Raw genomic sequence first — 9,915 nt, forward strand, 5'->3', positions numbered from 1 at the left:
TCTGGGATATATCAGCCCTATTTCTTCAAACATTCTCTGCCCCTTTCTCTCTTCTCCTTCTGAGACCCCCAAAATGTATATTGGTGCTTGCATGGTGTCCTACAGGTATACCTAGAGTATCCAATGATGGTGATTAAATGTACAAATTAAAAAATGTTTTTTCAGGAGGAAGAACAAAGGAATGTTAGTATTGCAGGGTGTTGGAAATAGATGGTATATGAGAAAAAGTACATTCAATGTAAGCTAGGGTTTGTAATCAACAGTAACATTGTAATATGCTTCCACTGAATGTAACAAAGCCATTATGCCAAAACTATATGTCAACAGGCAGGAAGATTAGGAAAGAGGCGTGGATTCTTTGTGGAAGACAAGGAAATGTTTTCAGCTAGAGTATGGTGGTGAAGCATGTCTAGACACCTAGGCTGGATTCTATGATGTGTGAATAAAACTATTTAAAAATGAACAGAATTCACTTCCTAATGCCTGTGTGCTACCTATGTAAGCTTCACAAGAGTAAGCCTCACGATCAAGGGCATGGCCTATTGATTTGGGTGTCCCTAAAGTTTGACACAGTATCAGGGGATTCCTTGATGGCAAGGTTTAATAGTTCCATAGTCTTTCTCCTCTCCCTCAGGGGACTTTGCCAATGCTTTTTGATTAACTGCTTAATATACTCTAGGATATTTCCAGGAATTACAATAATTATGCAGGATTAAAGGACCTCTTTCTTATTCTGGGCTTCCTGTATTTCAGTTATTCAAATGAGCTATACAGATAGATTGAATTAGATTATGCACTACAGAAAATTTCAGTTCCAGATCAAATAAACCTTAATTCCATTGGTCTCAAGAGTATGTGTGGTTGTAAAATATAGACACTGTCTTCCTTACCCCTATGTTGTGAATTACTTTAACCCCAACCTGTTCAGCTTCATTCTTATCCCTAAGTATCAGATTATATATATAAATCAGCCTCTCAAAATCCAGAAGTAATAATCACCACTCTGGACTTAATGTGTCTGCTCTAGAAGCTTACAATCTAGGCCCCTGTTTTCTTATAAGCATTTTCTAAAGGTGACCATTGCATAGGCTGGCTTTTAACTTTCTTGCCAAAGTTCTTTGAAGTGGTTGGCTGGCAATTTTTTGCTTTCCTTACTTTAAACGTGTCATCCCACTGCTTTCTTGCCTCCATGGTTTTCAATGTGAAGTGGATACTTAGTCTTATTGAGTCTCTCTTGTATGTGCCACATCGCTTTTCTCTTGCGGCTCTCAGGATTCTCTCTTTTGTATTTGGCAGTCAAGCATTTGAGTAGACTATGCCACGGTGTGGATTTTTTAGGGTTCTTTGAGCTTCTTGGGTGTATATATTCAGGTCTTTCATAAATTTGGAAAGTTTTCAGCCCTATTTCTTCAAACATTCTCTGGCCCTTTCTCTCTTCTCCTTCTGAGACTCCCAAAATTCTATTGGTGCCTGCATGATGTCCCACAGGTACCTCAGGCTCTTCTCACTGTGTTCACTTTTCTGATTTGTTCTTTTTGCTCCTCAGACTGGATGGTGTCAAGTGTCTTATCTCTGAGTGCCCTGATTCTTTATGCTACCAGCTCCAATCTGCTGTTGAACCCTTCTGGAATCTTCCATTTCTGTTACTGTGGACTTCAGCTCTGGTTAGTTCCTTTTCATAATTTCCATCTCTCCACTGATTTTTTTTCCTTGTGTTTATCATTTTCCTGATTTCCCTTAGTTCCCTTAATTGTCCATGTTTTCATTTAGCTCTTTGAGCACATTATAGACTATTATTTTAAAGTTTCAGACAAATACTTTAAAAAATGGTCCTAAATATGTTCCAGGTCTGGTCTTCTTCACTGATGATTTCCAATGTTTCATTCTTATTTTCCTGGGCCAATGCATTTTGATATTTTAATGTATTATCACTGGAATTTAGACTATGAGGTGTCTATCCCTTAAGCTTATATCTAGCTAAAATTATGATAGAGTTTTCCTTGATTGCCAAGATCTAATTAAAAAAAGAGGAAGAAGGAAGAAAAAAAAATACCTTCCACAGTCTTGCAACTTGACCTGCATGAGTGCTCTCCTTCATACACTGCATTTAGAGAATAGCTGAATAGCTCCAGGCCAAGGTGTAGGGGCTCTCTGGTCCTTTCTGCACTTGCACATTGTTTTGGGCACATGCTTGTGGCCTTAGGATTTCCTCTGTTTACATGGTTCCGAATGCCCCCTTCTCCCTAGAAACCAATTTCCTCATAAGCCAGCCCTCACTCTGAGTCCTGCAGCCAGCAATCCCTTGACCCAGGCAGCCCCTACTTGACTACTTCCCCACAGCCTTCTGTAGGAGAGCTCATATGTACATGATGACCACTCTGCTCCCTCTGGAACTGGGACCAGGAACCCACCTGAAAGTGCAGGCAGCTCCATGCCAAGCTTGTGAGGGTTGTGGGAGGGGCCATCCAAGGTATTCTAGGTTGCTAGCTCCCTGAATGCAATATACCAGAAATGGAATGGCTTTTGAAAGGGGGAATTTAATATGTTGCTAGTTTACAGTTCTAAGGCTGAGAAAATGTCCTAATTAAAACAATCTATAAAAATGTCCAATTTAAGGCACCCAGGGAAAGATACCTTGGTTCAAGAAGGCCGATGAAGTTCAGTGTTTCTCTCTCAGCTGGAAGGGCACATGGCGAACATGGCGGTGTCTGCTGGCTTTCTTGTGCCTCTACCAAAAGGGACTCTCTCCAAAATGTGTCCTCTTTTAAAGGATTCCAGTAAGCAACTCCACCTTGAATGGGTGGAGACACACCTCCATGGAAATCATCTAATCAAAAGTTATCACCCACAGTTGGGTGGGTCACATCTCCATGGGAACAATCAAAATGCTCCCACCCAGCAATATTGAATGAAGATTAAAGGGCATGACTTTTCTGGGGTCCACCACAGATTCAAACCAGCACACAAGGGAACCCTGAGATCCTGCCACTTGTATGTGGCCTTTTCCTTGATTTGTTGCTCACCCTGTTACTCCAGTCCGTTTAACTGTTTTCTGAGCTTTGAGAAAGATGCTTCTCCAGTTTTTGCTGGTTGTTCAAAGATTTCTGGGAAGACAGAGCCCTGGAGCACCTGCTTCCTCCATCTTGGATGGGACAGAGCTGATGGCACCGTCTGAAAGCTTTTCCCTCCTCTTGTCTGGTTGCATTGCCTCAGCTGACTTGTCTTTTTCAGGCTCTTCCCTACACCCAGCTTAAATTCAGTCTGTGAGAATAGTCAGGTTTTGTCCTCAGTCCCTTCGGCTTGTTTCCTTTCTCATGTATCCTGTTCTCCTTTCCTCTAATTCATTAGATTATTTTTTTTTAACCTTTTGATGTCTAGATTTTTGAGAATCTAGAAAGCAAACAAACAAAAAAACTAAAAACAATGGACCGACTCCATAGAAAAATCAACTGGTACACAGTCCCCCAAAATGAGCAGATGATTCTGGGGTCCATAGATGCCCAGACCACCAGGGCCCGCTTGGATAGAGCCTCCACTGTACAAGTGGTGTCCGTCTTTTTCCTCTGGGGCTTGGGCCAGAAGGTTCTCCCTCCTGGACAGGATGGTCACTGGGAGACCGGAGAGCAGGACTGTCCTCTCACGGATTTGTCGGGAAATCTCTGAATATAGCTACACATGTTGGCTTTGCAGAGTATGGAACATCATGATCCCATTTCCATGTTTTTCCAAATGCATAAGGCTGAAAGGGTACATGCATGAGGTATTTATTTATATTAATAGAAACTTATGGTTTCCTCTCATGTGAAATGTGGGGACAGCAGGCTGGTTTAAATGAGAATAAATCTGAGTTACTTAAATATACATAGATGTGTTTGTGTGTGTACATTTAAAAACCAGTTTCTTATATGTGCAGTAATAATAAATTATATAATTAAGCCAATGGTGATAATTGGCACCTGCTTTGGACCTTTTTTTCATTTTAAAAGCATGTGGTATTGCCATATTCATTATCAGTGTCAAAAAGTGCTGCAAAAGTTGTCAAGAAAATGCTCTATTCCTTTAAGGGGGTTAAACGTTCCTTTGGCACATTTGTTCTAATTCTAAATTTCATTAGTAAAGTGTTTTATTGAGATGATGCCGAGGTACACTTGATGCTGGCCATGAATTAGGGTTCAGAATTAATACGATTAGAATTAAAAGACCAAGTGCTCTGTCGTGGTGGCCCCTTGTTCCCTGCCCCTGGGCTGGAGTGTTGGTGGGCGATGCAGTCTTTTCTTGACCACATTGCACAAAAGCAGTATCTCTGGAGGACTCGTCAGGGTTTCACGCCTCCATCGCTCAGGCATCCTCCAGAGTAGGCAACCCACGTCTCCCTTCAACAGGATTTTTGTTTTTTCAGGGTTAGGATGAAGATTGCCAATTGAACCTCCCAGGGAGGACAACTATCTAATTTGCTAGGGTTTCTAATAACATGTACTGTGGGCTGGTTGGCTTAAAATATCAGGAATTTATTGGCTCATAGTTTAGGAAGCTAGAAGTCCAAAATTAAGGGGTTATCAGGGCTGGGCTTTCTCCGACGTCTGTAGCATCCTGGGTGTGGCTAGTTAGCCATCACTAACTCAGCTCTGCCTCTGTCACATGACTGTCTGTCTCTTACATGGCTGTCTGCCTCTGTCCATGGCATTCTGTCTCCATCATATGGCTGCCTGCCTCCATCATATGGCTGTCTGTTTCTGTCATATGTCCATCTGCCTCCGTCACATGGCCACTGCCTCTTTCACATGTCTGTCTGCCTCCATCACATGGCCATCTGCCTCTGTCATATGTCCGTCTGCCTCCGTCACATGGCCACTGCCTCTATCACATGTCCGTCTGCCTCCATCGCATGGCCACTGCCTGTATCACATGTCCATCTGCCTCCATCGCATGGCCATCTGCCTCTATCACATGTCCGTCTGCCTCCATTACATGGCCACTGCCTCTATCACAGGTCCGTCTGCCTCCATCACATGACCGTCTGCCTCTATCACATGTCCATCTGCCTCTGTCACATGGCCACTGCCTCTGTCACATGTCCATCTGCTTCTGTCACATGACTGCCTGACTCCATCACATAGCTGTCTGCCTCTGCCACGTGGCCATCTGTCTCCTTCAGCCTCCTCTTCGTCCTCACTCCTACTGACCCTGCATTCAGATTTCTTCTGCTTATGGAAGATCCAGTTACATTGGATTAGGGTTCACTCTGCCCCATTTTGGTCTCATCTTAATTGTGTCTTCAAACTCCTTCTTACAAATGAGTCCACACCCACAGATCTGGGGGTTGGGACTTGAATATATCTTTGTGGGGGCGTGATTCAATCCCTAACACCAGGAAACTGGAAGTAATCTTGAGTAACTGTTAATGGGAGTTGGATTGAAACTGATAACTTAAAAATGAAAGAGTCATTTTTTCCAAACACTCATCCAGCCTGGTAAATTGTGTTTTGGCATAGGATTATGTGCAATTAAATTGCAATGTGTGCATGTGGTCTGTGCTGCGTTCCTTTTAAGTGGCCTTGTTTATTTAAAAGACTTGAAAATGAGACACTGTTGTGCTCCTCAGTTGGGGTTTATTGTAAGACTCAGATGCCAGGAAAATAAGGAAGTTGTGTTTTTGTGCCATGAGTGTATGAAGTAGGCCCTGAGTGACCCAGTGAACGGATAGTCATGGAGTGCTTTTTCCTTTTGCCTAAAGAAGGAAAATTCTAACGGTCCATGGTTGGCATTTATAGAGCCCTGGGGTTATGAAGCTTCTGCTGCTTCAACCAAAGCTTCCAAACACAGTGACATGAAGAAAACATGTTTGCTTAAAAAAATAATACTAGAAAGGAACAAACAACTGGAGAGAAAAGTGGAAATTGTTTTGTGTTGGTAGATGACATTTTGTCATTTAAAGGATCAATTTGACAGCCATGTAACACAAAGTGTGGCTTGGCTCAATGCAGTGCAGTATGGCATCATGAGTGCATGTGGTAGCTCCTTCTCAGATGACCTGGAGGGGCCAACACTGCACCCCAGCAGCTGCATGAGCCACCCAACACCAAGTAGCTATCCCCCAACAGCCCTTGGCCATGAAGCTTGTCCAGTGAGGTGCTGACGGTAAGGCCGAGCACCCTTTGGCTCTGTAAATGAGGAGGGAGAGGCACCCCTCAAGACACAGGATATGTCCAAGGTCACCCAGTTGACCAGTGGCAGGACACACAGGTTATTTTTACAAAAGTGAAAACTTAATAATAAAAAAATTTATAGAAAACTATCTTCATCTGTGAAGTTACAGCTTATTTTTAAGCTGTAATTTAAATCCCTCTAAATGCAGCCCAGATGTCATCCCTAGGAATCTTCTGGAGCCAGGTTGGCTGAGGCCATATCCTCTGTCCTTATTGTATTTTGAAGAAATTATCTGGCTATGTTTCTGTTTATAAATCCCTCAAGGACATTCATCTTTAGAAGGTGTCTGGCAAGTGCTACAAACTTGGGTGGCTTAAAAATGGCAGAAATGTACTGCCTCAGTTCAGGAGCCTCAGAGTCCGAAATTGAGGTATTGGCCTAACATCTTCAGGGCAGAGCAGCTTGCTGGGGACCCCTGGCTCTCTACCTCAGTCATTCCATGGCCTTCTCCCCTCTGTCTGAGCCCAGTGCTCCCCTTCTTATTAGGATGCCATCCTCTTGGGTTCGGGCCACCCTGCTCCAGCTTAGCCTCCTCTTACCTAATCCCACGTTCAAAACTCCTATTTCCAAATGAGGTCACACTCGTGGGCCCAGGGCTGAGCTTGAGCCTATCTTTTTGGGAGACACTGTCCAATTCTTTGGCGCATTCATTGTTTATTTTATTTTGTTCTTATTTGTACTCTCTAGGAATGGAGTAACTCAGGCACTGTTGACAACTCCTGCTCATGCTTTTAATGACCCTCGAGTGCTCTGTTTTAATTATTGTCGAGACCCTCAGCCTGGCAGTGGTGGTATTGTAAGAATTCGAGAGTTTTGCCACGCAAAGGAGGACTCCAAGAGACGTTTTCTCATGCAACACGCAAGGGGTTTATTTACCACACATGTGTGGGGCTCACTGAACATGCAGGAACAGAGAGCCCCGAGCCTGGGTTTGGGAAGCCTTTTAAGGGCCAGGATAAGGGGGTGGGGTTTGAGGGTTGAACATGAGTTACAGGTTCTGCTTTATGCAGGAAGTAGATAACGAGCATTTTGCAAGAAGTAGATAACAAACATTTTGCAAGAAGCAGATAACAAACATTTTTCGCGCATGAGTCTTGGGAGCTGCTTTATGCAAGAAGCAGCTGTCTCGTTGTGCAAAACTCCCTTACTCAACCTTCTCAGTTGCATTCTTAGATAAACTTCCTCCAGCAGTTACAACCTTGCATAACCAAGGCAGCAGATAACCGCCCCTGGGAAGTCCCGGGTTGTTTTTCTTAGCCTGATGGGGCCCATAACTCTTTTCTTTACAATTCTTAACTCACACCAAATGCATAGCAGTGAATATAAAATGACACAAATGCTTTTGCTGGATATTTCTATCATTCAGAAGCTAAAATATATGTAAATAGCTAAATTAAGCAGGAAAAATTAGCTACTGTTAAGCTTTATAAAATCCTTCTTTACAGTATTGAAGGCCAAGGCAAATTGGAGGATGAGAGGAGGCATTGAAATTATTGATAACATGAGCCAGGCCAACTCTGTGAACAAACTTGCGCCAGGGAAGTGGGTGGGGGCTGCCCTTTTGAACCTCAGGGAAATGGCCAGTTGGTCATCTGTCTTACTAGTGGTTGAAACATTGCAGGGCTTTGAGTGTGACAAGACCCCTACGCCACACTGCATGGCTAAGTGGACACTTCTAGCATAAACAAGAACCTGAAGCCTTAGTGTTATTTAAACCCCAAGTTTGATTCATTGTTTTACACTTAGTTTTTCTATGAAAAATAAATAGATAAATATAGAGGATAAGAAATTGGACATCTGTGTACCCAACTGTTGGCTTTATTAAATCTTAACGTTTTACAATTTCCTGTCATCTTCGGTCCCTTCCTGAAGGCCACTGTCAGGAATTTGCTGTTTATCCCTCTGAGATTCTTAATTTAACTTTTCTGCCCCACCCCCACCCCCACCCCAATCCGAGAAATTCTGTGTAATGGGACAGTAGCTGTGTCTTGCAGCAATGATATCAGTCTTGGAGCCACTGTGAAACTATTATAAGGGTTCAAAATGCAGCCATGAGTAGAGTTCTTGCCTGCCATGCTGGAGACCTGGGTTCGATTCCCGGAGCCTGCCCATGCCAAGAAAAAAAAATGCAGCCTTGGGATCAGATTGCAGGGAGCCAAGGTTTCTCAGGCCTGGGATTCTGGGCTAGTTGGGATTTTCCCAAGGGGTAAGGAGGGACAGTGATCCCCAAATGTCACTCACCAAACTGGAGCCTGACAGATGGGGTGGAGGAAATGCACGGTTGACGGGTAACGCTTCTCATAGTTTTTGCTTGCTATCTGTGATAACAAATACACAATAAACAAAACAGATACACTATAAATATTGCATCATGACTTTTGACACACACACGTACACACACATACTCCTCACACAAAATATAAACCTCTGAATGAAAAGTTTTAACAAAGTAATGCTCACTCTTTAGGGGTTAGCTGCTCTGCAGTATACTCTTTTCATGTTTTGTTGCTTTTACAAAAGCCAGTTTGACCTAATAGATTAATTTCACATGTAAGTAATTGATAGGAACCCACAGTTTAAAAGTACTGCTTCACAGAGCTGTCGTTTGTTTCATGGAGCAACAGTTTTTTTTGTTCTGTTTTGTATACTGTATGGCAGGTCACATTTTATTATTTTTCCATGTGAGTAGCCTGTTTTTGTAGTAACATTTGTTGAATTTTTGTTTGTTTATTTTTGCTTGCTGTTTTGGGGGTGGGGGCAGTGCATGGGCCAGGAATCAAACCCATGTCTCCCTCATGGCAGGCGAGAATTCTACCTCGGAACTACCCTTGCACATCCAACAGTTTTTTTTAAAGTATATTTACTTAACTCAGCTAAATATTTTTAGAAAGAACTTTTTGTCTACTTCTTTACTCTACCAGCTTAAAGATTTATGCCACAGTTTACTAATAACAAATCTCATGGAGAACTAAGCAGAATTTCGTTTTTTTTGGAATAGATTATTCTGTGTTGTGTGACTTCTCCTTAAAACTCTCTTTTGAATTATTGCTTAAAGCAGCCTGACTCTGTTAAGTAAGCAGAATCCGAACATGGTGACAACTATACTTTATAAATCCATGATTGTTAAGCCATGAAACCAGTTCTTCCAAATAGAACTGAATGTAGGTTAGGCTGCCAAGTAAAATGAACAGTTATCAACCCTCTGCACCAAAGTTTACCTCTCCACAGTGCAAAAGGATGCCCGCAAGAGGGATAGAGTAATATAAATGTTGCTTTATCTTCATTAAATGTCATCAATTTGGGGTAACTGGACCTGCTAATGGTAGTGAAAGCATGGGTTTTATAACACCTCTTTGTCCAAAGACGTTTAAATAACTGGACTTGGAAAGGTACAGCTTTCTCTCCAGAGAAGGGAAGGAGGGAATTACGTGTAGTGCATATTAAACAGGCAATTACTAGGGATTATCAATTAGATAGATTCCAGGGTACTAAAATCAGTCAGCATGCTTTAATATGTTACCAAAAGCTATTTTAAACATTGATGAGGTTCCTATGATCTGGGAGAAGGGGCATGTTCTCTTTAAACCAGTTATTCTATAGAAAAGAAAATGGAGTTCTGTCCCAGGAAATTTTAAAAGAAGTGTTGAAAAACTGGAAAACAATGTCTCCTTTGGATGAGAAGGCAAAGAAGAAAGTTGCTGATTTTCA

General features: G+C 42.3%; 1 long non-coding RNA gene across 1 annotated transcript in view; it reads right to left on the reverse strand.

Annotated features, from left to right (window-relative positions):
- Positions 1-8,233: 8,233 nt before the first annotated feature.
- LOC143652997 (uncharacterized) overlaps positions 8,234-9,915 on the reverse strand; it is a 47,703-nt gene continuing 46,021 nt past the window's right edge. The window contains exons 2-3 of the long non-coding RNA XR_013161003.1: positions 8,449-8,525; positions 8,234-8,311 (exon numbers count right to left, since the gene is read on the reverse strand). This is a non-coding gene — a long non-coding RNA (uncharacterized LOC143652997). The remainder of the gene's footprint in view (positions 8,312-8,448; positions 8,526-9,915) is intronic.

Source organism: Tamandua tetradactyla, chromosome 13 (genome assembly GCF_023851605.1).
Source record: "Tamandua tetradactyla isolate mTamTet1 chromosome 13, mTamTet1.pri, whole genome shotgun sequence".
Classification (NCBI taxonomy): Eukaryota; Metazoa; Chordata; class Mammalia; order Pilosa; family Myrmecophagidae; genus Tamandua; species Tamandua tetradactyla.